This window comes from Thermobia domestica, chromosome 3 (assembly GCF_964235325.1).
Source record: "Thermobia domestica chromosome 3, izTheDome1.hap1.1, whole genome shotgun sequence".
In the NCBI taxonomy this organism is placed as follows: domain Eukaryota; kingdom Metazoa; phylum Arthropoda; class Insecta; order Zygentoma; family Lepismatidae; genus Thermobia; species Thermobia domestica.
In genome coordinates, this window is record NC_137456.1 from 330138815 (window position 1) to 330166101 (window position 27287).

Consider the following 27287-nt stretch of genomic DNA (forward strand, 5'->3'; position numbering starts at 1 on the left):
TAGTTTTAAAGTGTGATTAGGGCCATACTAAAGAGTCCGACTAACATAAGTCTCCTGCAGAAGTCAGTGTTTTAGTTTGACGCTAATCATACTTTAAAACAACTCTGCATAACGTGGATAATGTTTTGCATCAACCAATGAAGCCGCTGTTTGTTACAAGGTCGCTCTTGGAGACACACCCCTGGTACCAATCTTGTGTGAAAATAACATTGCACCTCAGTACTGCGCATGCGCAGCACACATAAATTGCTTCTCTCGTCGTAAATGTGCATGTACAATTCTTTGATTGCGTCATTACTGTTACGTCATAAATGAAACTGTAACAAGCCTTATAATTGGTTAAAAATTATAGCACACGCGTTATGAATTCAGTCCGGGCTCCGGGATGAAAGAGTAATTGTAAGAAATTTTAAACACCTCTTTAATACATTTTTCTACTTTTGCACCTTGGTTTTATGGACAAGTTATATTGTTGAGTGATTTTTTTTTTTTTTTTTTTTTAATGTAGTTCAAGTATAACATTCCCGACAGCAAAATAGCAATTAATGTAGTCATCTATGAAGGTAGTTACAGTGTGAAAATAATATTTGTTTTAGTTTAATATCTCATTATATACCCTTTAGGCTAAAAAGGACAGACATCGTTAAAAAAAAAGGGTTAAGTTTAGAGTTACCCCTCCGCTTTTTATAAAAATCAGGAAAATTTACAGGAGAAATGAGGTAAGGAATGATAATTTAAAGTTTTTACTTGATGTTTAGGAATGTAAGTTCGGCATGAGAGTTATGTTTATTATGAGAAAAGATATGTGGAAGTTAGTACTATTTGCCGGATGCGGAAGCATTCGCGGAAGGTTTCAGCAGCATGGTAGTTGTAAAATATGGCGAATATGGCGAACAGGTGTAACGGATGCTCAAAAATAATGAAGAAAACCTTTTAAATTTTTGTGAAGCCCACGGCGTACTAAAGTTAAGTGAAATGTAACAATTTTTAATACTTTAAGCACTGTTTTTTGTATGTTGCAAAGTCCAAGGGCACCTTCAGACTGGAGGGGCAACTCTAAACTTAAGCCAAAAAAAATCGTTCATTACTATAGAGTATTGTGGAAATTAGAAATGGAAACAGTTATAAAACAACGGAATTTACATTTCCTTTTAGAAATAGCATCCTCATGCTTCTTAACCTATTTGGGCTAGCTTTGGGGTACCAGTTTTTCGCCTCCTTTTTTGCGATAATCTATTCCGATTCGGTCGTTTTAGGGTTTCATACATTTGATTAGGTCATCAACATTAAGTTCAGACAGTATTGCCAAGCAAGCGTTAGCGAGTGAAGGCGGGTTAGAGCCCCGCAGGGCACGTTGTTTTCTGTCTTCGTTACCATGAATTCAATTGTTTTTCTCTGTACCGGTATACTCTGTTGACGTTGTCTATTGCAACAAATGTTGTTTAACGACAATAAAAAATTCTATTCTATTCCAGTTACCTTTACGGTTTGTATAGGTCCCCTACTGCCTTTCAAAAGTTGTGTACAATACTTTCTTGACAACTTGAACACCACTGTCAACTCATTTCTCCTGTAAATCATCCTGGTTTTTGCCAGTTTTGGCCCCCCAATACTAAACATATACCCCTATATGTTTGTTCGCACATGCCGATACTACACTTAAAACAAGTAAAGTTCAGGGATGCCATTCAGAAAAAAAAGTGTAGTGTAAAAGTTACAGCCACACCAGCGTTGTAAAGTATTGCCTAGTTCTGTCACTGATTTTTTCGTAATAGTTTCTGTATTATTGTCTTTCCGCCTACTAGTACCCACCAACTCTACAGCTTTCGTTTTTTTACTTTAGTTGTGATTGTATTTCGCAAATACACAAGATTGTGCTAAGTGGCCACTAGAAATGACATGAATGTTACCTAGCCGAGTCAGGGCAGGAGTGCTGCAGTGATGGCTGCCTGAGTGTGCGTCCGTATGGAGCAGGCGCGTCAGCGATGGTGAGTAATGAATATGGACGAAATATCAGCATGAGAGCAATAAACAAGGTTATGAAGGTCGCACCTCAAGATAGTTAACTTTTTGTATACAGTTTTCATTTTAGGACATGTGCGTTATCACTATAAGGCAGAGAATAGTTTTCCTGCCGTTTTCTTGGATAAATTGTAGCTGAAGGTATGGTCTAAGAGTCTGAAATAATATTCACTTATATTTAATTCTCGAGAATATCTTTCCTTCCCCACGACAAGGGCATGAAAGTTAGCAGCTGTATTTTTTCTCTTTCTTCGAATGATTTGACTGTGGAGTTTGGCCGTTATTAAATCAGAAGTTTATCCATATCACGAGTCTTTTGGAATTCTACGAAAATCTTTTTCAGAGGAAAACTATGTTCCCAAAACTTTGCTTAGTTTAGTGTTCAGAGTAGAACTTTAGTCTTCCTCATAGCATATGCATGCTTACTGTGTGACGGAATGGCATGGAATTTTAAACGTGAGTACCCTCATGCTGTAAGTGAAACATTAAGATGCTCTTCACTTTTTTTTTCTTTCTTCAGATACTTCAAAGTATATGTATCGTGTTTACCGTTGCCAACTTTGTTCACATTTTACATGAGGAAAATTTCCCGAGTTTGTTTCTGCACGTATCAGACATTTTGACTACAAATATCCTTTACGAAGTCAACGTTTTTCCAAAATCAACACTTAGTGTACATTTCTCAAAGCTTTAGTGATTTGCTTTTTGTGACATGTAAATGGGTCATAAACAACTTGTGATACTGATCATAATTTTTCAAGTAAATATGCCTTGTGATGTTTACACACACTTGTTAACAAATCAGAAGTTATTCAATTCTTGAAAGATAACACTTCTTTTCGGATGCACATACAGTAGAAATACAGTGTAATTTTATCACCCCTGACATTCACTTTTAGTTTCCCTTCCTACAGTTCACTGTTCAAATTTACTTCCTGACATCGTTGTAAGCCAGTGGTTCTCAAGCTAATTCCTATCACGATCTCCATTTTATCACATCCTCTTGCCAGCGTCACCCTTATAATTTCTGGTTTGTAATAAGCTTGTGTGGGATTTTTAATATACTTATTGCAGAGATATTACGATATCCATCCATTTCTATAATAGTAGAATCGATTTCGTGTACATAGTGGATACATAACTTCGCTAAAAGCGAATGCATTAAAACCAAATTTGGTCAGTTCAATCATGTAACAAATATCGAATCCGATCCGTCATACTGCTTCGAAATCGAGGCCGTTTGAAAATTTTAAAACTTCGTAATTCCCTTGATTTTGGGTCATATGATAAAGAAATTAAAGTGATTTCGACTTTTGGTTTTAAAAAACTCGGATAGTTGTTAAAAAAGTTACTGAATATTTTTAATTATTTGATAATGTACGTCACGAAGATCGAACCGGGCATTGCCGCACTAGTGAAATCAATCATGCTCAGGTATCTCATTAGCTTCAATTTTAATTGCAGGTTTTATTGCGTTTGTATTTTTCTGGTATTTCAATATGTAGTTCTCATTAGTTTTATATCGTACCTCTTTCATTTAAATTTATTTTTAAGCAACTCTGCACCTGTTGAAAATGTTTAGTAAACCTATTTTTTTGTTGTTCTTAACAGTATGTATAAAAATAAAAATGTGCCTATCAAAACAAAATTCAAAATAATTAAAAATATTTTCCGGTATTAGATTCTAATTATATTTATCTCTTTTGCTTATCTTCGCGACCCCCAGGTTGAGAAACCCTGTTGTAGGCTAACTTCTCACTTGACAGTACGAAAGCACTATATTGCCGCCACCCCAATAAGTATCCAGTCTTACGCACTGAGAATGACATGAACTCCTGCATACAAGCAGAGGTGAAACCGAACTGAACATTACTGTAAAATTGAGTAACATTTCAGACGGAGAAATAATTTTATTTGTTTTCATAGAAACAACATTTTTCCATCTATATATTTAACCAAACAGCATATATTTGATACTATAGACACACACATCAACAAATATAGTAACTAAATATAAGCTCTTCAAGTCATAAAATACTTTCCATTATGACCGAAGCTTGTACTTCAGTTTGTGAGGTTATGTTAAGTCAAGTTGGTAGTTCTCCCTGCCATACAGCCTTCATATTAGTTTATTTGACGACAATATTTGTAGACTTGGAATAGTAATTAAATTTCAACATTAAATTCACTTTGGTTGTGATCTTGTTGATTTTGCTTGGAATGAATCTTTTGTGCGTGCAATTTTCTTATTATTATCGGTTGCGTGCAAATTAATGATATTCTGACTAGTAAATTGTGGCTACAAATATGAATTTTTCTGCACGAAATCGGTTCCCCTTTCCTTCCATGCTCCTATTCTTATATTGTCTTTTGCATTTACTGTAGATATACGCAATAGGGTCTTATATTCGAATGCCTTTGATACAGATAATAGTATCTGCATATTATTTTTACAGAACATATTACATATATAATGTTTATATTATATTGCCTAAAATATTTTATTTCTCACTTTGCGGAATTATACTGGTTTGTAATCAATACTCACCACCAATTGTGTAAGTAAACCCACGATTTTCCTATTTTAGTGCTCAAAAATAACAAATGCAACGTCCAGTGTTCTTATATTAAAATCGGTAATTTTAGATGCGACCTTATATTAGTGCTCTACTTCAGTCTCTTTCTGTATATTTATTAATGATAGAAATTGATAAATATTTGTAATAATTTATAATGGTAAGTTTTGCATTTACATTTTATTACCTTTTACAGAGGCAAAACTGTGCATTTTCCGTAGTTCTTCTCAACAGAATCGCTACAATCCCTTCTTTTCACTTCCCAAGTATGATCGTGGACTTTTGTGTGTATACTGAAAATATCATGACAAACCAAATTACCTTTTTTCTTGTTATTACTACGAGAATTTTTTGAACAATTAAATCGAGAAGTACTTCACATCAGTGGCGGCGGAAGATGAAAAACTTTGCCCGGGCTGGATTTTACAAAAAAAGTTTTTTTTTTTTTTCATCGGACATGAAGCAAAGTCCATCGTACATTGTAATACCTCCCCCTTTTCAATACATACTGTGTGAGATTTAACTTGTAGACTCTAGTGAGTTACAGCAAAGAGAAGCTATTCATAAAAAGTGACATTACCGGTATCAAATTAGAATTGACCATTTTTAGAGTATATTCAGGATGAAAAATATTCATACACCAGTCGTCGCACTTAGTTGTCTGCATTAAAATGTATTTTAAAGTTCAGTTAACTTTCAATGTATCAGGGTTGGCAAAACCATGGTTTTAGTTGAAAAACCAAAAAAAACCGTTTTTTTCGTTTAAACCCGTTTTTTTTTTGTTTAAACCAGGCTTTTTTTTTGGTTTAAGTAATTTGCTCTATGTATTTATATCACATATGGACAGGAGTAAATTTGTTTCACCTTGGTGTTATTATGCAACAGCCGGATTATGCTGGAAGGGTCACATAAGCATAAAACCGTTTCTCGACTTACATCCGAAACAAATTGTCCTCCATTTGAACTCGAAACCGGGACTAATTGGCCACAAATGCGATACGTCTGCCGAATCACTCACGAAGGACTCCTGATAAAATACGCTGTACTGATCTTTACATACTTTAAATATAATTGTCTAACTGTCAAGGGACATTTGAGGACAAAAAGATAAACAGTTGCACAAGTGAAACCATTATACAGAATTACATATGGACAATTTCAAAACACTGCAGAGTACAGAAGAACTAAGTAAGTCCAAATTAGTTCACTACGACTTTTATTAGTCCAAGTTAAAGCCATACAACGACTTAATGTGCATATCAGTAAGAAAAGTGAATAAAAATAAGAATTGAGTCCACTTTGGCTCTGACGCATTTATACATAAATAGATACCAAAGATACTTCTGATTTCAGTAAATGCTTCTCGTGGGGTTAGTATGACCCCCCCCCCCCAAAAAGTACGGTATTTCAATGTATTTTATCAATACTAAACATTATCGAAATGGAACAATATTTAGAATTTTTCTTTGATTGCAATTGCATAACAATAACAACAAACTATAAACAAATCACAAAAGAAACACTTATAAACTTATTAAAAAAAAAAAGTTGCTTTTGTAGTATAATCTCTTCAAGTAATGAATGGAGAATTTAGGTCTGAATATAATACGAATAATATACGGGAGTGACAGGTGATAACCCACAAATGTGTGTTGATCAAGATTTTACGAACATTTTTCGTTTTTTCTTTAAACCTTTTTTTTTTTAACAGCTGGTTTAAACCACCCAACACTGAAATGTATTATTTCTATTGTTGCATTGGCAACGAGAGTTGGTCAGTTACCAACGATTCTGTGAATGATATACAATTCGCTTCTTTGATAATGTCACGTTTCGCTTGTTATAACTGATTATCGAAGTTTGTACGAGTTCTTGAGTGCAATTTTAGACGTACATCCAGTGGCATATTAGTGATGAAGTTACCCAACACTCAACATGTGAATTACTTCTCGATTTAATTCTTCATAAGGTGAACCCCCATGAAGCTTGCAGAACCAAAAGTGAATGGAATATAACAGGTAGTCCCCCCTCCTCCGTTAGTTTAACGTCTGGAAAATATTTCCACGTTTCTTGATATTTCCTATTATTTTTCAAATCATCGATAAGTTGTGTTGTTGTTCTTCTTCCCTTCTTTAGCTATATCAAGAAAGCAATTTCTTCACAAAAATCGTCCTTTCTTTCTAGCCCCTGCTAAAGTATTTTCGTTTGTTAGTTTCCGTTTTATCTCTCGGTCTTTCTCCAACACCATGTTTCGAAGCTCTGTAAGTATTTCTTCTCTAACTTACATAATGTCGAACTCTCCGAACCATACAATTTCCTATATAATATTTGATCGACTTCTTCAGTTCAATGTTAAACCTGCTAGTTAGGAATAACCTTTTCTTGTCGAATGCCTCTTTAGCCACTGCAATTCTTGACCTGATCTTTTTAGTGCTATGAGCTTCTCTCCAAGTACTTCCCAGACATTTGAAGTGGTCTTTTCTACTCTGCTTAGTAAGGGCGTGTTTCCATGGTGGGTTTTTTGTTTCGACTCTTCGACATTAATTCCATATTCCACATTGCTTCCCAGTGTCAACTATCCTATCCATTATCTGTATTCTTCTTCTGGTCTATCTATATTAACTATGTTATCCGTTTATCTCACCTTGTTAATGATCTTCCCCCATTCTTGAAATCTCTAACTTCCATTAATCCTGCCTTCATTAAGCGTTGACGTAATTGGGATGACGTACAACATCGCTGTCGCCGACTCCTCTCAATCTCTACACTGTTGATTTCTTGTTGGTTCAGGCACAACTTCACTCTTTGTTCTGTGTATAGGTTGCGAATAAATGGACGATCCCTCCAGTTTACCTCGACTTTTTAAAGTATTTTTAAAACTTTCGTCCAGTTTACCCGTCAAAGCTTTTTTCCAGTGGATGAAGCACAAATTCTACTCTTCCTTTACCTCAAGGACGCGATCTGTTGTAATTCTTATCAACCCAGTAGCATATCTGGTTCCTTTTCCTTTCCGGATCCTTAATCCGGAATTCCGAAATTGATCTTACTCCAAATCTCTTGTGTTACTTGCCAGCCACGTATTTAGTGTGTGCTTAATAACATTTCCAGTATTGTGTGATCAGTGCGTTTCTTTGCTTGCTTTTTCTTAAACAATACAACCATTGTATCATGTAGAAAATCCTTCGGCCATTATCTATTCAGGTGTCCTTGTTAATAGGTGAAGTCAATGCCTTCATTGCATTGTCTCCTAATCCTTTCACCAAGTCGCTGGTATGTCATCGTCTCCAGTATCCTTCTTCCTTCTCATGTCTTTGATTACCTGTATTACTTCGACTTTCAGAATTCTTGGTTCGTTGTCTTCGTTGATTTCTTCTTTTGCTTCGATCGCGATATTTCCTGAGCGGTTCTTCTCGTCATATAGATCCTTTGTACATTCCTCCTTGATTCTAAGGATTTCTTGCTGGCCATCTTCTTGATATTCGATTCCAAATGTGTGTATAATTTTGTTACTTTTCCCACCCAATTTTATGCTTTCTGACACATCAGATCATATTTGCCACGTCGTTTGTGTTATTTCTTTACATCGCTCTTTGGCCCTGTCAGTTTCTTTTCTCAATTCATTATTCAACCTTTTGTATTCTTTGGTGTCTGTGGTTTTCGCCCTTTTGCGTTCCATCATCTTAAGCATTTTTTCAGTTATCCATGTTTTTCTAGGTGCTCTTTTCATCTTGCCAGTGTTGTTCTCGAGTTTATCTAGTAGAGTCTGTTTAACTTTTCCTTGTTCTACGCAACCTGTCGTATTGTCTGCTGCCAGAATTTTCTTTTCCTATTTTCTTTTGCATTACTGTTACATACAATCGTCAATTTCTCCTCCCGTTTTTCTTGACTGACTTTAACCAGGTTTGCACTTTCGCCACTAAGAGATTGTGGTCCGAATCTATGCCCGCTCCTAGTAGTCTTAATGTTCCGTATATTATTCCTGAAACCATGTTTAATAACGCATTTTTACCTTTCTTGTTTCACCTTTTTCCGACCATTGCACTGTATTCAAGTGTTTGCTTTACACTTACCTATTTCCATTTTTAAATTTTCAAGTTTACCCACTCGTATAGTTCGGACGTTTCAGGTTCCTATGTAGTTATGATTCATTGCATTTTGTGGAAGTTCTCAAACCTATACGTATAACAACAATAATACTGCGAGCAAGTACTTGTTTGATTTATTTCGAATGCATTTCGATTTTATCAGAAGGTACATCACATTTAAAAATAGGCTAAACCTTATACAGGTAACTAACTATAAGCGATTTTACCGTATAACAATATTGATGCTGAGAAGTCTTAAATGGTTTTACTCAAATTCTGCTCTTTTCAATATGTTAATATTTTCGGTCACCTGCTGTGACATCCTCTGTATATGAAATTCATGATATAAAGCGATTCTAGTTATTCCACCGGGTGATTTTTAAACATCGAAAAAACTTCATACATAGATTCTTCTTTTGCTGGCTAGTTCGTAACCTAAAAATGTTTGTATCATAAATGTGATCTAAAAGTTCTTGATCTAATATAATTTTGCGAAATCCCTCCCGTAAGGATTTCATTTATATATTTTTTCATATATTGAGCACAAGTATTGACACAAATTTTGATAATAATTGATAGTAGAGTAATGGAAGAATGGTTATTTGGATATTTATTTTTGAGAAAAGAAAAGAAAAAAGAAAATTATTCATTAATTGTTGTTTCATATTGCTTTTCAGCTAAATGAGATTTGTATTTTCTGTTTTTCTACAGGTATTTGGAACATAGTGCAGTTATTGAAGCAGAATTTGGCAGAATTGGTTAGCTATTGGTAGCTCGCAGAATTCCAAGGCTTAGGGCAACATGGTGAATACACGTGCTGCAATGTAATTTAGAAATTACGTATAACATCGGTAGACAGAGGTGTAAAGCAGATCATATTTTATGTTATTCGTATTGATAATGTAAATTTTTAGATGTCTCGGATGATAAGTAGATAGAAACTTTAAACATGTACGCATTGACGTCGGCTTTGGCCTATGCTTGAAAGTAGTCGCTTTGATGAATATTGAAATAATTTCCATTTTTGATTTTGTATAACAAATGTACAACTACGGTATTCAATGTAAGTCGTATTGTATGTAAATATAAAGTCTTTAAAGTGCTATTTTTTATAATACTTATGCAAATTCTGTATTGAGTTAAAAATAATAAGTGCTGAAGAGCTTATGATGTTTGTACTCTCATTGCTCGATCTTGTTGCATCCCGAGTTAAACTGAAAGAATTAGCACAATAGTTAGACAGAAAGAAGTAAAGGGAAAAGAAATAAAAACGGTCAGATTGAAAACACAAGATTAAAAAGAAAAATGAATGAATGAATGAACGAATGAAAGCGATAAGAAGGGGTAAAATGTTTCAGCAACAAGGAAATTGTGTGCTGAAGTAAAACATTATTCATACAACGTAGTAATCATGTACAATTAGAAGAAAGACAGGAGTAAAGAAAGTGTCTTAATTAAGTAGTGCACTCCTATGTAGAAATTGCCATGTTCACACATAATAGCAGGCAAATTACAATTTTGTACGTGTTTTACACACGCTTCTGATTAAAATACACATATATTAATTTCTGCGCAAATCCTATTCAGAATCTATATTCTGTTGCTACTTCAAATTAGGTTAAAACGTTGTTATCATCCACGTCTCCTTTAGTCTACACAGAATAACCGTTGGACGCAAAACTCAAATGTTTCACTTCACTTACATTAAATTTCCAAACGGTGTTTCTGTGGGCCTGAAGTTATTTGCAATATGTGTAGTATCATAAATGGCATAGGTCATTTTTTCTTTCTCCTAATTGGAGACTTTATTCTTTTATCATTTAATACATGTGATTATTTTTTCAGACATAAAATTTACATGCAGCTAATTACCATCGGCTAATTACATGCAGCTAAAGTTGACTTCAAAAACTGGGAGTAATCGAGAAAACGGTATGGAAAGTTCAGCCACCAAGATATACATGCTACCGTGAAAGGACAAAACTAAAGCTAATGCATTGGAGATTACTAGGATAATTCGTCAAATGCGTACTTCATTTTTAAAAAAAATAAATATGTATATATCTGCTCCGTAATCTCTGTATAATTAAATAAATCCGTCTTGGAGGGTAGTATTTAATATTTTCTTATGTATTGCAGAACATAATTTTATAGTAATAAAGTATGTCGTTGCCCAGTTCATTGCATTTACATCTACTTTGTTTTATCGCGCACAGGAATGAAAGTAATATATGTGAAACTAGTATCATTGCTATCCCATTAACCAGTACCGTACATGATTCGTATGTTTGTTTTCATGCCTCTATTGTTATATTTTATATATTATAAGTATTTATTGCATATATTTCTAAACAGTAATGATTCACATTCTTAATAGACAAGTATAAAAATAACTTACACAATTACATAGCATCAACGATTTAAACTCATATGGGCAAATTGACTAAATTATTTGCCAAATATAAACCTCTTATTAAGATTGCGAATCCGTTTAACTGTTGCGTTGGTTTATTAATATTATTTGCTTGAGAGTGATGTATCAGTTGTATATTGAACATTATTTGTGAGTTACGTATGTCAGAACAATACTTAGAGAATGCAAGACGAGAACTTTTCCAGTATGAAGAAAAATAATATATTCCGTGCTTTACTCATTATTGTTCGTGTTTTTTAAGAGATAATTACAATTAACATTTTACGTTAATACACAATTCATTTATTACGATCAGAATTGGAAAACAATTCATATATTTATGTATGCATAAGTAAATGTAATTTTATTTGACCAATATTGTGCAGCCTAACGTAACAGTACTCAAGCTGTTATTTTACGTAATTGGTATAGTGGGTTTAGGGCAATCTCAGTGAATTTCATTAATTGTTAGTGGGTTGTTGCTTACCACATATCACCAATTATTGTTAACGATCCATGCAGAAAAATTTACTCCCAAGATGGAATCGCGTTCTGTTTTAGAGAAGGATCACTGAAGCACATATTTAGCTCGATATGAACTAATATGTGGTGGCCAGAGTGTTGGTTAAATATATGAATCTTCCACAATAAATGTTAAATGGCTTAAATGATTTTCGAGGTGGTTAGGGCATTAACTTTTGTACACTTTGCATTACGTACACTATTTGCGGTGTTTGCATTGTTTTGTTTTGTCGTTTGAAAATATATTCATGATGTCAGTTTGAAGTGTTTATTGTATTGTCACATATATTTTGCACAACTGAGAGCGATGTCTGCCAGTAAACTTGGTATTGAGATGAAGCTGAGTTTCATGAAACAAAGGCAGTTGGAAATCATGATGTGGTGCTTGTAATTAGAATTGAGCATCCTTTGTGATTACTTGTTGCGCTTTGTTTATTTCTTCAAAGTTAGAGTAGATAATTATATGACATCTGATCCAAGATAAAAGAAGGAAATATATATATATATATATATATATATAGCAACAATTAGCCGGACAACCGACAACGAATAGGACATCTGTAGTTTTTAAGGAGATCGATAACTGTGGGAATAGACAGGAAATGATGAGAGCACAATTCTAATCTGTTTAAACAATTTACGTGGCCACTTACGCTGTGCTTCTTATCTGAGCATTTTTTATCATTAATATCCTTTTGTGGCTATAGTACTATGAATACTGTCTTACACTTGTTGTAAATATGTATTTCCTTTCAGGATATTATACAAGACGAAGTCTGATCCCTCCAACTCAAATTTGCATCACTGTTCTCCGGAGTGAAAATATGAAACATGTTTAAGGAAGGATCTGTTGCGTGGTTGCGCATAGCTTGATATCGCAGAGACTCATGTTCGTTTCTAATCCCAATCACACTTTTTGCTCTTTGAAATTTGGTCTGTCCATTATTCTCGTTCATCTGTGTGTACTATCCATAATTGTAATATTGAAAGTAAATTTTAGCTTAATTCTACCAAATATATTTAATGTTCAGAAACGGAGCATAATAAAGTTCTATTAAGCTATTTACTAAGTTCAATAAAATAAATAACTAACCAAATGTTTAGAAATATGTAAGGATATGTAATCGAACGTATTTTTATGTGATAAACACATACGAAAATACATAGTAGTGCAGAAGATACGCAGCGAAGAGAAAACGAAGGTATTATGACATAAGGTATACTTCACTTGTAATACAAGATGTCCAAGAAATTGCTCTATAATCCGTATAATCTTTACCATTAACCTTAGGGATAGGAGACACAAGAACAGTTTTCCAACTCTCAGAATAAGTAGAGGTTTGTATACTCCAATTAAATAATGACGTAAGAATAAGAGCTATAATATACACAATACCTTTAATAATAAAAGTTGATATACTCAACTCCACAAGAGGATTTTACTTTCAGTCCTTTAATAACACTAATAACCTGATCAACTGTAAAACTAGGAAAAAAATACTATTTCCAGAATTACATAATAATTCAGTTTCGTCATAAGACGAACGTTTTTGATATATAGACTCAAATAGCTTAGCCCATGCATTCACAAGTTTATTGGAGTCATCTACATATTCATTATCGATCATAATACCTGAGGAAAATTTAGAGCGATTATTATACTTACTCACAAAACCCCAGAATTTTTTAGGGTTTTTGGTTAAGGAATATTCAATGTCCGAAATATACATTTTCTTATCCATACGAAGTTTGAATTAGACTTGTCTTCTATAATTTGCAAAAAAATAATCATCAGATTTAGTTTTTATATATTTTTATACGCTTTTTCTTTCGCCTTAATTAAAAGGATAAAATCTTTAGAATCCATAAAGGAAAGCTCCTACTTTTGGGTATAAACTTAGGAATATTATTATTCATACTAGTTTTAATTACATTTTCCACAGCATCAACAGCAAGGTTAATATTCTCAGCTAACAAGATATTGGTCCTGTCTGGCTCTGCTAATTCCTGGTATAAGGCTAGATAATGGCCTTTATGAAAAGAGTATCTTGGCGAGCAACCAATATCCAAAGAACATATCTTATTACAAATAGGATAATGATATGAATCAGGAGTTACAATAGACAAAACATCTTCAGCTGCAACAACATTAAAATTTGATATAATCAAATCATCCAGGAATGAAAACAATATTCTGGCCTTGCATTTGGCATAATAATGTATGCCAGGAAGGAAATCCCTATTGGCCCAATCAATCTTTGGATGTTATAATCACCAATTATGAGAATATCATAATCCAGTGGATTAATCTTAATCAAAATGTTATTTAAAAAATTCTCATAAGCAATAGGAGGAAAATTAGGATGAAGGCAAGCACACAGTAATGATAAGTTCTTGCCAGTTCTATTAACAATTTCAAGTAAAATACATTCTTCAATGATCTCAAACTCAGTTCTTCGAATAACTTTGATATTTTTATTAACAGCACATAACACTGCACCTCCTCTTTTACAAACATTATGTTCATATATTCTGTCGACTTTAAAACAATTATAAGCATCCGGAAAATAATCCTCATTGTTATGTAAATCACTTAACCACGTCTCAGTAATAACAATTATATCATAAGTACAATCTGCTACAGAACACAAAAGCTGTTCATGTTTGGTCCTAAGACCACGTACATTCTGGTACCAAAGTTTATATTTATTCTTGGATTGCTTCTCCATTTGAACCAGAAGTGCTTTGACTATTAAGTCATTAAATACTTTTAATTTACCGTAGAAAGCGCCAATAAGGATACATCTAGGCCAAATTTCTGGAACATTAATAATATTATAATCACAACTGTTGATTTCTATATGAAAGGATGCATACGAATTATATTTAGTTCTTAATCTAGTATATAATATGAAGAACTTAGTTATTCAAATGTCCTTTTACTATATCTTCAACATCAGCAACAGAGGCAGTTGGACTAAATCTAGTAACAAATAGAGCTTTTTTCTTCACACTAGACACCAAGTCAGTTTTATTATTTACTCACACTCTTTTTTTTTTTACATCTCTTCCCAAATTTTGATTGACAACTATAGTTGGTTTTTTATCATTGATTTTCTTTCTATTCCTTGATACAACTTCTGTCCATAATCCCTCACTTACTTCTTCAATATCTTTATTATTATCTAACTCTAACTCATGTGAGCCATCATCAACCTTTGATTGGGATACATGATTAACCTTATTGTGAGACTCATTTAACTCTTTACCTAATACCAGTCCTGAATTCCTTACGTCAGCTGTGTTAAACTGCCCGTTTCTAAAGAGAGCTCTAAGTTCCTTATTGTCTTCTCTTTGAAATCTGAAAAAGCTAGTCTAAGCTTTGATTTCATTGAGGAAAATATGCTTCATATTAACAAAGGACAATTCAATTTGTTTATGAATAGCTACCAAGGATAACGTTTCATCTTTTTGGATTTGTTTTGGTTACCCAGTTGAGGTACCACTGAATTTTGGCCATCAGTAGTCTGAGTTCTATTATCCTGATTATTAAGACTAACGGACTCAGATCTATTTAGGTTCAGAGTTTCCTGATTTTCACATTTTGTACACTCAAAGTTCCTATATAGTATTTCTTCTTTCCTTTCACCTAGATTCTGTAAGCATTCCAAATGAAATTAGCCAGAACAAACATTGCATTTAACAGCTCTTTGCCTTCCATAAATTGGAGTATTACAAATAGGACAATTATCGGATGCCGGCATGCTTTAATAAAACCAAAGTAACTAAAATACAAGCAGCAAACTAAAAGAAAGAAAACACATAAACACTTAAAAGACACATTCTCTCCACTCTAGCTCAAAAAGAGAAGGAAAAACAAGACAAAAAAAAAAAAAAAAAATCGCTTCTCGACACTGCCGGAGGATCATTAAAATAATGAAGACCACACGACCCTTCATAAACCACCAGAGCCTGGAGAAGATGAAAAGTGTCCCTGATTGGCCACCACGAGCTCTGTAATAATAATAATAATAATAATAATAATAATAATAATAATAATGAAACTGCCAAGGTTTTTGATAATTCATGTGATTCCATTAATTTTTTTATAACAACTACCCTTTTCTAAAATAATTAGAACAAATTATACAGGTGATATATATCTGCTTAAAGTTTATGTTTAGAGACAAAAGTTTGGGAAGACAGAAAGATTCCAAACTTACATTTGGTCAGGGATAATGGAAATGTAGTTTGTTTGATGATTGGAATTAAGCACCTTTTTTCACTATCAAGCCTATGTGCGACGTGGACCTACAGTTTAAGATTGAACCCGAAGCATCATAACGGATTCAAATTTCAGTTCTCTCTCACCGAGAATTGCACCCAGAACCACGTCGACTTTTCTATTTCAACTAAATTTCTTGGTGTCACCATTAGTTCGAAACTAACTTCGAATGAGCATATTTCTTAACTCAACAACAAATTTAGTATTTGTTTCGGCCTCCGTAGAGGTAATGTCACAACACAGTCTAGTTTCAGTGTACTATGCAAAATTCCATTCTTTAATAACTAACGACATTATTTTTTGGGGTTATTCTACTGAGTATATTAGCACGTTCCGCTTACAAAAGAAAGCACTAAGGGTTGTGTTTGGATTGTCACCAAACTCTTCTTGAAAGCCAATCTTTCGAGAACAAAAAATATTACCATTATCTTGTGTGTATCCAAATAAAATTTTGTTGTTTACCGTAAGTAACAAACACTTATTTATTAAAAACAGTTACGTCCATAAATACAATACTCGATTCGTTAATAATTTCCATGTTATTCCCCAAAATTCTCCGTTTTTTTTAAAAAAAAGCGTATATATTAACTGTATAAAAATTTTCAATAAGTTACCTGACTTTCTAAAGCAGAACAAATCATATTTTATGTTTAAATCTGATCTTCACAAGTTCTTAGTAGATAAATGTTACTACTCGGTAAATGACCTTTTTTGTAGACAATCTATAAATGTTTTTTGTTAATTATATTATGAATGTGTAAGCTTATAAAAATCATAGTTATGTATGTATTACTCTATGTGTAAGTTTTTTTTTTTTTTTAAAAAAATAGCATATATGTAATTACTTTGTAACTTGGACAACTGTATGCGTGCTCGAGAATACTCTCATTTGTATGCAAAACAGGCAAATAAATAAATAAACATGCATCAAAGACACACACTAACCACTACAAGTTGGTAATAATGAAAATACCTGTAGTCAGCAGGCATACATACAGTACGTCTTCTAAACATTGAAAATGCATTACCTCACAAGTTGAAAAATCGTAATTTTTACCGTCTATTCAGTAGGTGAGATGTCGCTCTTGGCGGTTTATTTAAAGTCGAGGGCCATGGTGGCAAAGTGGTAGAGCGTTCACCTCTCGTACGTGGAATCCCTGGTTCGATCCCCGCTCAAGCCAAGTAAACTTTGTGGTAGACAAACACTGTGTGTGTGGGTTTTCTCGTGGTTATCCCGTTTCCTCCCACTTTCTTCATTTCATCCATTTCTCATCATTACCTTCTCCTTTAGCCTAGCCAGCTTACGCGTGGGATGTAAAACAAAAAAGATTTCATTTCATTTATTTTAATTAAAGTTGAAAATACATTGTTATTTCAACGTTTCTTCACGTAATTTTAATACTTTTCTATCGTTAGAAAATCATACTTCATCTACTTTATCTAGAATCATGTCTGATCTATTCGACTATGAATTGCTTTAACGAGAGTTATTAAGAAAGCGTAACATCTTTGAAAACAAATATATATTAAGTGCTTTCTTTCCCTGGTACTGCTACCATTAGCAATACAAAAAGTAATAATGTTAAAGGTCGTATCAAGAAATAAATAGGGTGTTTCACTTTTTTCTTACCACTGCCAAAAGGGCAACCCAAACTTCGTTAGTACAGTAGTTACTGGATGTTACAATATCCTAGGCTTTCTGAACTTATTTCATATCTTGACCCCCTTTTGCCAGTGACCCTATAAGCAATTTACAGCTTTTTGATTTTTGCTGCTTATCGCTTACAATTGTATATATGTGAGGACTTTATATGGAAATAGGAATAACAGTTTGACAATAAGTATGAGAATAAAAAATGTTTTTTAAAATAAGAGATTCAAAATAATCTTTAAAATATGTCATTTTCGTTACTTGGTCCTAATTACATCTAACATTTTCACCTCCCTTCGCAATCCCCAGGCTGAGAAACCGTGCCGTATCTTAATCAAAAGTAGGTGAAAATCAAAACGAGTGAAAGATATAAATAAGTTTACCAGAGAAGAAGGACTTTAGCAATCTTCTTCCTGTCAACTAAGATCCGCTTCGTGTTTTCTGATATTGAAGTTGTATGGAAAGTGACATAGAACAGTGTGGATGGTCGAGTGTTCCTGGAATTAAGAACTTCTTGCTCCAGCTTTCTACTAATGTGGAAAGCCTTGGAAATCTGGAATGTATTTTTGTTCCTGGAAAAACTGAAATTTACCCAGAAACCTGAATTGTTCACAAAGTTACTATTTTACGTAACTACTTCTGGTAAATTTAAAAGAAATTGCGCACTAAGGAAATTAATTTTAAGTCCGTAAGAAATATAGACAATGTTGTAATCTGGATAACTAGGATTGCTTCTTTTAGTTCAATGACATCTGAATATTCCCTTTGGACCTGCCCTAGCCTGGTTGTACTAAAATAGTTTATTGTTAGTCCGGAATATGTTTATTTTGTAATTCGTAACTCCTCTGTTTATGTTTTGCTAGTCATCCTTTCTATGTAAAGCAAGTGTAAAGCAAACAAAGTGAAAACCGTACATTGCCAGGCTGCTCTCGCAAGTGGTGTGGTTTGTCTACTAGAGGACTTGTCAGGTAGTTTTTTTTTTTTTTTTTTTTTTTAAGTAGTATTAGTGACAGGTGTAGAGTATCTTAACATGTTGCAGGGGGAAAATGTACCAGCTGCTCATCAACTGTACCTAGTTGAAGATTTTTTACCAAGATGGCGCACCGCCACATTACCATTGAGACGTCGGCAATTCCTGGATGAAACGTTTGTTGAGAGGTGGATAGACCGACGAGGACAAACAGTTTAAGCCCTTTGTTGGATACCTTGTACCTTCTTTAGTTAATTGTTTCATCTTTCTTCAACAAAGTAATGATACTTGTGGAAATTTTGTTAGGCGGCGTCAAAAGATAAATTGATTCTTCTTCTGCACAATAGGTGATTTCAAACTTTGAAGGGAACATTAGTTTTAGGAGATCAAATTGATGATGACGGGAGCAAGGAAGTACAATCTACAAAGAGCACAGCATGGAATGGAGAAACAAGAGAAGTATATGTGTTTGCGAAGATGAAGCCTGGTTTAAATTCAGAAATCACCTTATACCAGCAATGTTGCTTGTTCTCGATATGTTTCTCCAGTATATCTCAAATTTTCCTAGAAACGCCTGAATAAAATGTGTTCATTTCTTTTCTTCAATAAACTGTACAGCCAGCTTTCAGCCTATGTCACAATTGCATCATTTTGTCCCCTTCCTCTGACTTGGAGATTTTTACATACATTATAATCAATAGGATATTAGTATACCAATGAAAAACTGAATCTCTACTTGTATCGGAAGATCCTCTCCCCCCATATTTCTCAAGCAAATCTGAAACACGCTGCTGATACCTACAGATCAATTAAGATTAGTGGGAGTTATGGGTTTGTTAGAATTCATTGTCCACATTAATCTAGAAAAAAATATTTAATGAATCATCAAAGCTTTTAGAATGTATATTAACTGCATCTATGAAGTTAACAGAAGGAGAATGCATTACTCCACATTGAAGAGAATAAAAACATTCTTAAAGAATTCAATGTTCCAAGAGAAATTACCACGCTTCCCATCGAAAAGACCTAACAATGAGAATACCAGACTTCAACAAGCGTTCAATAAGGGGATTTGCTCCAATAAAAGTAAGGAGAATTGCCTTTCTATTTAATTTGATAAAACTTATTAATTTTTCTCTTTTGTTCTTCTATTTATTTATTTATTTTACACAGTTTTATTTCTTTGAATATGTTGTTTTGATCTAAAGCTAAGGTTATTCAGTCAGTCTAATTTCTATATTTTGTTCGATCTGTCTTACTGCAACAACCGGTATCAATTCACCAGGCGCCACTGAGTTAAGCACGATTTTAACCTATAGTGTAAAGGCTGACGCGTAACAACTAGTGTGTTTTGAAGCAAAACTTAGTATAGACCGTAATATAAATACGATCTAACAAAGGACATCACCCGGGTGTCCGGCTCCGATTTCAATGTTTTTTTTTTTTTCTGATAGAGGCCATGTATGCATTATTTGTGATGACAGAAATTTTTGCCATAGTTCATATTTTCTATTTTTTTTTTTTTTTTTTTAATTGAGAGTTGTGATGTGGTTATTAGAGATTACTGCAGAAGTTCCGTACTACCCTTTGTAAACGGATTGTTAATGAAAAAAGTGAGAGACAACCAGTAGATACATATAAGGCCTAGGGGAAAGTCGTATGGTAGGTATGACCTTGACGGCAGCCATCTTGAAATCCGCTATTTTGAATTAAGGTCAAATTTCTTAAATAGGAATAGGGTAATACATAATTTCGGGCTAGAATTTAATCAGGAAAACAGTGGTGAAGTTAGTTTTAAGATACGCACATTTGGGGAAAAGTTACAGGCATATTAATTGTTTATACTTACTGTGTGCATTAAGTCCCTTACCTGCACTTCTAACTCTCGTATTAATGATGATAATAAGTGAATAAAAGCTTCGGTAATACATATTAGGCCTAGAGGGAAGTGGTACGGTAAAGGTAACCTTGACGGCAGCCATCTTGCTTGAGCTTGTTGCAAGGGGTCGAACCAGGGATTCCACGTACGAGAGGTGAACGCTTTACCACCTTGCCACCGTGGCCCTCGACTTTAAATAAACCGCCAAGAGCGACATCTCACCTACTGAATAGACGGTTAAATTACGATTTTTCAACTTGTGAGGTAATGCATTTTCAATGTTTAGAAGACGTACTGTATGTATGCCTGCTGACTACTGATATTTTCATTATTACCAACTTGTAGTGGTTAGTGTGTGTCTTTGATGCATGTTTATTTATTTATTTATTTATTTATTTATTTGCCTGTTTTGCATACAAATGAGAGTATTCTCGAGCACGCATACAGTTGTCCAAGTTACAAAGTAATTACACATATGCTATCTTTTTTTTAAAAAAAAAAAACTTACACATAGAGTAATACATACATAACTATGATTTTTATAAGCTTACACATTCATAATATAATTAACAAAAAACATTTATAGATTGTCTACAAAAAAGGTCATTTACCGAGTAGTAACATTTATCTACTAAGAACTTGTGAAGATCAGATTTAAACATAAAATATGATTTGTTCTGCTTTAGAAACTCAGGTAACTTATTGAAAATTTTTATACAGTTAATATATACGCTTTTTTTTAAAAAAAAAAACGGAGAATTTTGGGGAATAACATGGAAATTATTAACGAATGGAGTATTGTATTTATGGACGTAACTGTTTTTAATAAATAAGTGTTTGTTACTTACGGTAAACAACAAAATTTTATTTGGATACACACAAGATAATGGTAATATTTTTTGTTCTCGAAAGATTGGCTTTCAAGAAGAGTTTGGTGACAATCCAAACACAACCCTTAGTGCTTTCTTTTGTAAGCGGAACGTGCTAATATACTCAGTAGAATAACCCCAAAAAATAATGTCGTTAGTTATTAAAGAATGGAATTTTGCATAGTACACTGAAACTAGACTGTGTTGTGACATTACCTCTACGGAGGCCGAAACAAATACTAAATTTGTTGTTGAGTTAAGAAATATGCTCATTCGAAGTTAGTTTCGAACTAATGGTGACACCAAGAAATTTAGTTGAAATAGAAAAGTCGACGTGGTTCTGGGTGCAATTCTCGGTGAGAGAGAACTGAAATTTGAATCCGTTATGATGCTTCGGGTTCAATCTTAAACTGTAGGTCCACGTCGCACATAGGCTTGATAGTGAAAAAAGGTGCTTAATTCCAATCATCAAACAAACTACATTTCCATTATCCCTGACCAAATGTAAGTTTGGAATCTTTCTGTCTTCCCAAACTTTTGTCTCTAAACATAAACTTTAAGCAGATATATATCACCTGTATAATTTGTTCTAATTATTTTAGAAAAGGGTAGTTGTTATAAAAAATCAATGCAATCACATGAATTATTATCAAAGACCTTGGCAGTTTCATTATTATTATTATTATTATTTTAGTTGTATCCCATGTTAATACACAAACTGTTTACTTAACTGTCCGTGGTTTCTCTACAGATGCTAAATGTTTCATTACTTTGTAAGTCCGATAATATCATTGAGTAGTTATTTAATAAATCAGTATCGGGAATGGCAGCAAGAGGGATTAGAAAAGAATAAAAGAAAAGAAAGGGATAATTATTAGTCGATTAAATAATAAACTTTATGCAAATTTGAAAAATACAACTGTGTAATATCATTCTCAGAATTGAGCGATTCATTACACAAAGATAACAAGCAAGTTTTGTCATTTGCATAATTTATTCTGTAACATAGAATAATGTCTTAGGGAAAACTAGTGAGCGACAATGAGCTAAAACAGTTTGGCGTAGGTGCTATATGGTAAGATTTAGCAATGATTTTTATATTAGATATGCTACAACATATCATATACTTCGTATTATATATATGACTAAATTCATTCTTTTGAAACATACCTCAATATGCATATATACACAGCTCATTGGTAGAGCGTTCACCTCCGGTGCTTGGGGTTCCTGCTTCGATCCCAGCTCGCGCCGTGTGGACAAACACCCTGCTCGAGGGTTGTCCCGTTTCTTCGCACTTTCTTAATTCCACTATTTCATTCATTTCTCATCATCACCGTCTCCTTTAGCCTAACCGGCATAAGCGTGGTAAAACTCAAACATTTCATTTCGTTTTTTTTTTGTCTTTTTTTTTAATATATACATTTCTCATTCATTTTTTACCTTATGTTTACCAAATTTTATTCGTTGCTTGTTACAGGATGTCTGAGAAGTGCCTCTATCCTTAGGTGTGGGCATCACAGAGAGCAATGTCGGTGTCATTGTAGTTAATTTATTTACTACATATTACAGTTGAGTATTTAGGTCCACATATAGGAACTACAAATCCAGTGGATCTGTATGTGTTCCATTGTAATGTACACACAGATGTGTGTGTCTCCATGTTATCCTTGACATGTTGCGGAGCATCTAATGAGTCATCGTTCGATAGTTGTTCTCCACAATTTCGCCGAATTCTTAGCCTCTCGTGTACCAACGATGAAAAACATATGTCTTGATTATGCTCTACAACGAGTTATCTGGTGTAAGGTCCTGGCTTCGTGGGGGCCATTTCAATGGGATCAAATTGTGTAACTGCAACCCCTCACATCAGTCATGGCCTTACAACTGAAAATCTCTATATTACAATGAATAAAGAGTTGTGACACGGTGCTGGTTGTGACCATAAAAGCAGTATTATCAACACTACAACTGAAATTGTTCTCTGTGATATTCAAATCTAGGAGTACAAGAAGTTCTTGGACATCATGTATTACAAGTGAAGTATACCTTATGTCATAATACCTTCGTTTTCTCTTCGCTGCGTATCTTCTGCACTACTATGTATTTTCGTATGTGTTTATCACATAAAAATACGTTCGATTACATATCCTTACATATTTCTAAACATTTGGGTTAGTTACTTATTTTATTGAACTTAGTAAATAGCTTAATAGAACTTTATTATGCTCCGTTTCTGAACATTAAATATATTTGGTAGAATTAAGCTAAAATTTACTTTCAATATTACAATTATGGATAGTACACACAGATGAACGAGAATAATGGACAGACCAAATTTCAAAGAGCAAAAAGTGTGATTGGGATTAGAAACGAACATGAGTCTCTGCGATATCAAGCTATGCGCAACCACGCAACAGATCCTTCCTTAAACATGTTTCATATTTTCACTCCGGAGAACAGTGATGCAAATTTGAGTTGGAGGGATCAGACTTCGTCTTGTATAATATCCTGAAAGGAAATACATATTTACAACAAGTATTAGACAGTATTCATAGTACTATAGCCACAAATATGACATAAAAGGATATTAATGATAAAAAATGCTCAGATAAGAAGCACAGCGTAGGTGGCCACATAAATTGTTTAAACAGATTAGAATTGTGCTCTCATCATTTTCTGTCTATTCCCATAGTTATCGATCTCTTTAAAATCTACAGATGTCCTATTCGTTGTCGGTTGTCCGGCTAATTGTTGCTATATATATATATCTTTTTTCTTCTTTTATCTTGGATCAGATGTCATATAATTATCTACTCTAACTTTGAAGAAATAAACAAAGCGCAACAAGTAATCACAAAGGATGCTCAATTCTAATTACAAGCACCACATCATGATTTCCAACTGCCTTTGTTTCATGAAACTCAGCTTCATCTCAATACCAAGTTTACTGGCAGACATCGCTCTCAGTTGTGCAAAATATATGTGACAATACAATAAACACTTCAAACTGACACCATGAATATATTTTCAAACGACAAAACAAAACAATGCAAACACCGCAAATAGTGTACGTAATGCAAAGTGTACAAAAGTTAATGCCCTAACCACCTCGAAAATCATTTAAGCCATTTAACATTTATTGTGGAAGATTCATATACTTAACCAACACTCTGGCCACCACATATTAGTTCATATCGAGCTAAATATGTGCTTCAGTGATCCTTCTCTAAAACAGAACGCGATTCCATCTTGGGAGTAAATTTTTCTGCATGGATCGTTAACAATAATTGGTGACATGTGGTAAGCAACAACCCACTAACAATTAATGAAATTTACTGAGATTGCCCTAAACCCACTATACCAATTACGTAAAATAACAGCTTGAGTACTGTTACGTTAGGCTGCACAATATTGGTCAAATAAAATTACATTTACTTATGCATACATAAATATATGAATTGTTTTCCAATTCTGATCGTAATAAATGAATTGTGTATTAACGTAAAATGTTAATTGTAATTATCTCTTAAAAAACACGAACAATAATGAGTAAAGTACGGAATATATTATTTTTCTTCATACTGGAAAGTTTCTCGTCTTGCATTCTCTGAGTATTGTTCTCACATATGTAACTCACAATGTTCAATATACAACTGATACATCACTCTCAAGCAAATAACATTAATAAACCAACGCAACAGTTAAACGGATTCGTGATCTTAATAAGAGATTTATATTTGGCAAATAATTTAGACAATTTGCCCGCAATAAATACTTATAATATATAAAATATAACAATAGAGGCATGAAAACAAACATACGAATCATGTACGGTACTGGTTAATGGGATAGCAATGATACTAGTTTCACATATATTACTTTCATTCCTGTGCGCGATAAAACAAAGTAGATGTAAATGCAATGAACTGGGCAACGACATACTTTATTACTATAAAATTATGTTCTGCAATACATAAGAAAATATTAAATACTATCCTCCAAGACGGATTTATTTAATTATACAGAGATTACGGAGCAGATATATACATATTTATTTTTTTAAAAAATGAAGTACGCATTTGACGAATTATCCTAGTAATCTCCAATGCATTAGCTTTAGTTTTGTCCTTTCACGGTAGCATGTATATCTTGGTGGCTGAACTTTCCATACCGTTTTCTCGATTACTCCCAGTTTTTGAAGTCAACTTTAGCTGCATGTAATTAGCCGATGGTAATTAGCTGCATGTAAATTTCATGTCTGAAAAAATAATCACATGTATTAAATGATAAAAGAATAAGGTCTCCAATTAGGAGAAAGAAAAAATGACTATGCCATTTATGATACTACACATATTGCAAATAACTTCAGGCCCGCAGAAACACCGTTTGGAAATTTAATCTAAGTGAAGTGAAACATTTGAGTTTTACGTCCAACGGTTATTCTGTGTAGACTAAAGGAGATGTGGATGATAACAACGTTTTAACCTAATTTGAAGTAGCAACAGAATATAGATTCTGAATAGGATTTGCGCAGAAATTAATATATGTGTATTTTAATCAGAAGCGTGTGTAAAACAGGTACAAAATTGTAATTTGCCTGCTATTGTGTGTGAACATGGCAATTTTTACATAGGAGTGCACTATTTAAATAAGACACTTGCTTTACTCCTGTCTCTCTTCCAATTGTACATGATTACTACGTTGTATGAATAATATTCATCAAAGCGACAACTTTCAAGCATAGGTCAAGCCAACGCCAATGAGTATGTGTTTGAAGTTTCTATCTACTTATCATCGGAGTCATCTAAAAATTTACATTATAAATACGAATAACATAAAAAATGAATCTGCTTTATACCTCTACCGATGTTATTAGTCATTTCTAATTTACAGTACACCACGTGTTTGGTTTAAATAAGTTGCTCTATGTATATCACATATGGCAGAAATAAGTTTGTTTTGCCTTATTATGCATCAACCGGGTTATGCTGGAAGGAGTCACATAAGCTTAAAGCGGAATCCAAATCCGCTTACATCCGAGAGAAACTGTCCCCCATTTGAACTCGAAACCGGGACTAATTGGCCACAAATGCGATACGTCTGCCGACTCACTCACGGAAGACTTCTAATAAAAATATGTTGTACTGATCTTTACATACTTGATACTATAATTGTCCAGAATTATTTCAGGAAGACAAGAAGATAAACAACTGCACAAGTGAAACCATTATAAGAATCACATATGGACACTTTTAAAGTACTGCAGAGTACAGAAGAACTAATTTAGTCCAAGTTAGTTTACTACGACTGTTATTAGTCCACGTTAAAGAAATACAATGACTTAATTTGCATATCAGTAAGAAAAGTGAATAAAGATACGAATTATTTGAGTCCACTTTGGTTCTGACCCATTTATACATAAATAGATACCAAAGATATTTCTGATTTCAATAAATGTCTCTCGTGGAGTTTGTATGACCCCCCCCCCTGAAAGTACGGCATTTCGATGTATTTTATGAAAAGTAAACATTATTGAAACGAAACAATATTTAGATTTTCCTTGCAATTGCACAACAATAATAATAAACTATAAAAAAAATCACAAAAGAAACATTCGTAAACTTATTAAAAAGTTGCTTTTGCAGTATAATCTCTGAGTAATGAATGGGGAATTTATGCCTGAATATAATATGAATAATATATGGGAGTGAAACGTATATAACCTACAAAAGTGTGTTCACCAAGATTTCACGAACATCTACACTTTTACGAACATATTTCGTTTCTTAAAAATAAATAAATAAAATAAAATAAAAAGTTGGTTTAAACTAGCCAACCCTTACCCCTACATTAACATAATATGAAAAACTAATCTAATCTAACCTTACCTAAAGTAACTTAGCTAACCTAATATGAACAGACATTAGCAAAATTGTAACATTTTTTTTTTTTTTTTTTAGTAAAAGAGCTGGACCCCTTTTGCTGAACATAGGCCCCTATTTCAAGGGCATG

At 33.5% G+C, this 27287-nt stretch overlaps 1 long non-coding RNA gene across 1 annotated transcript; it reads left to right on the forward strand.

Moving 5' to 3' along the window:
- The first annotated feature begins 256 nt into the window (after nucleotides 1-256).
- Nucleotides 257-9850, forward strand: LOC145681951 (uncharacterized). Its single transcript, XR_014130876.1, has 3 exons — nucleotides 257-399; nucleotides 1844-1988; nucleotides 9395-9850. It is a non-coding gene; the product is annotated as an uncharacterized LOC145681951 (long non-coding RNA).
- Nucleotides 9851-27287: the final 17437 nt, after the last annotated feature.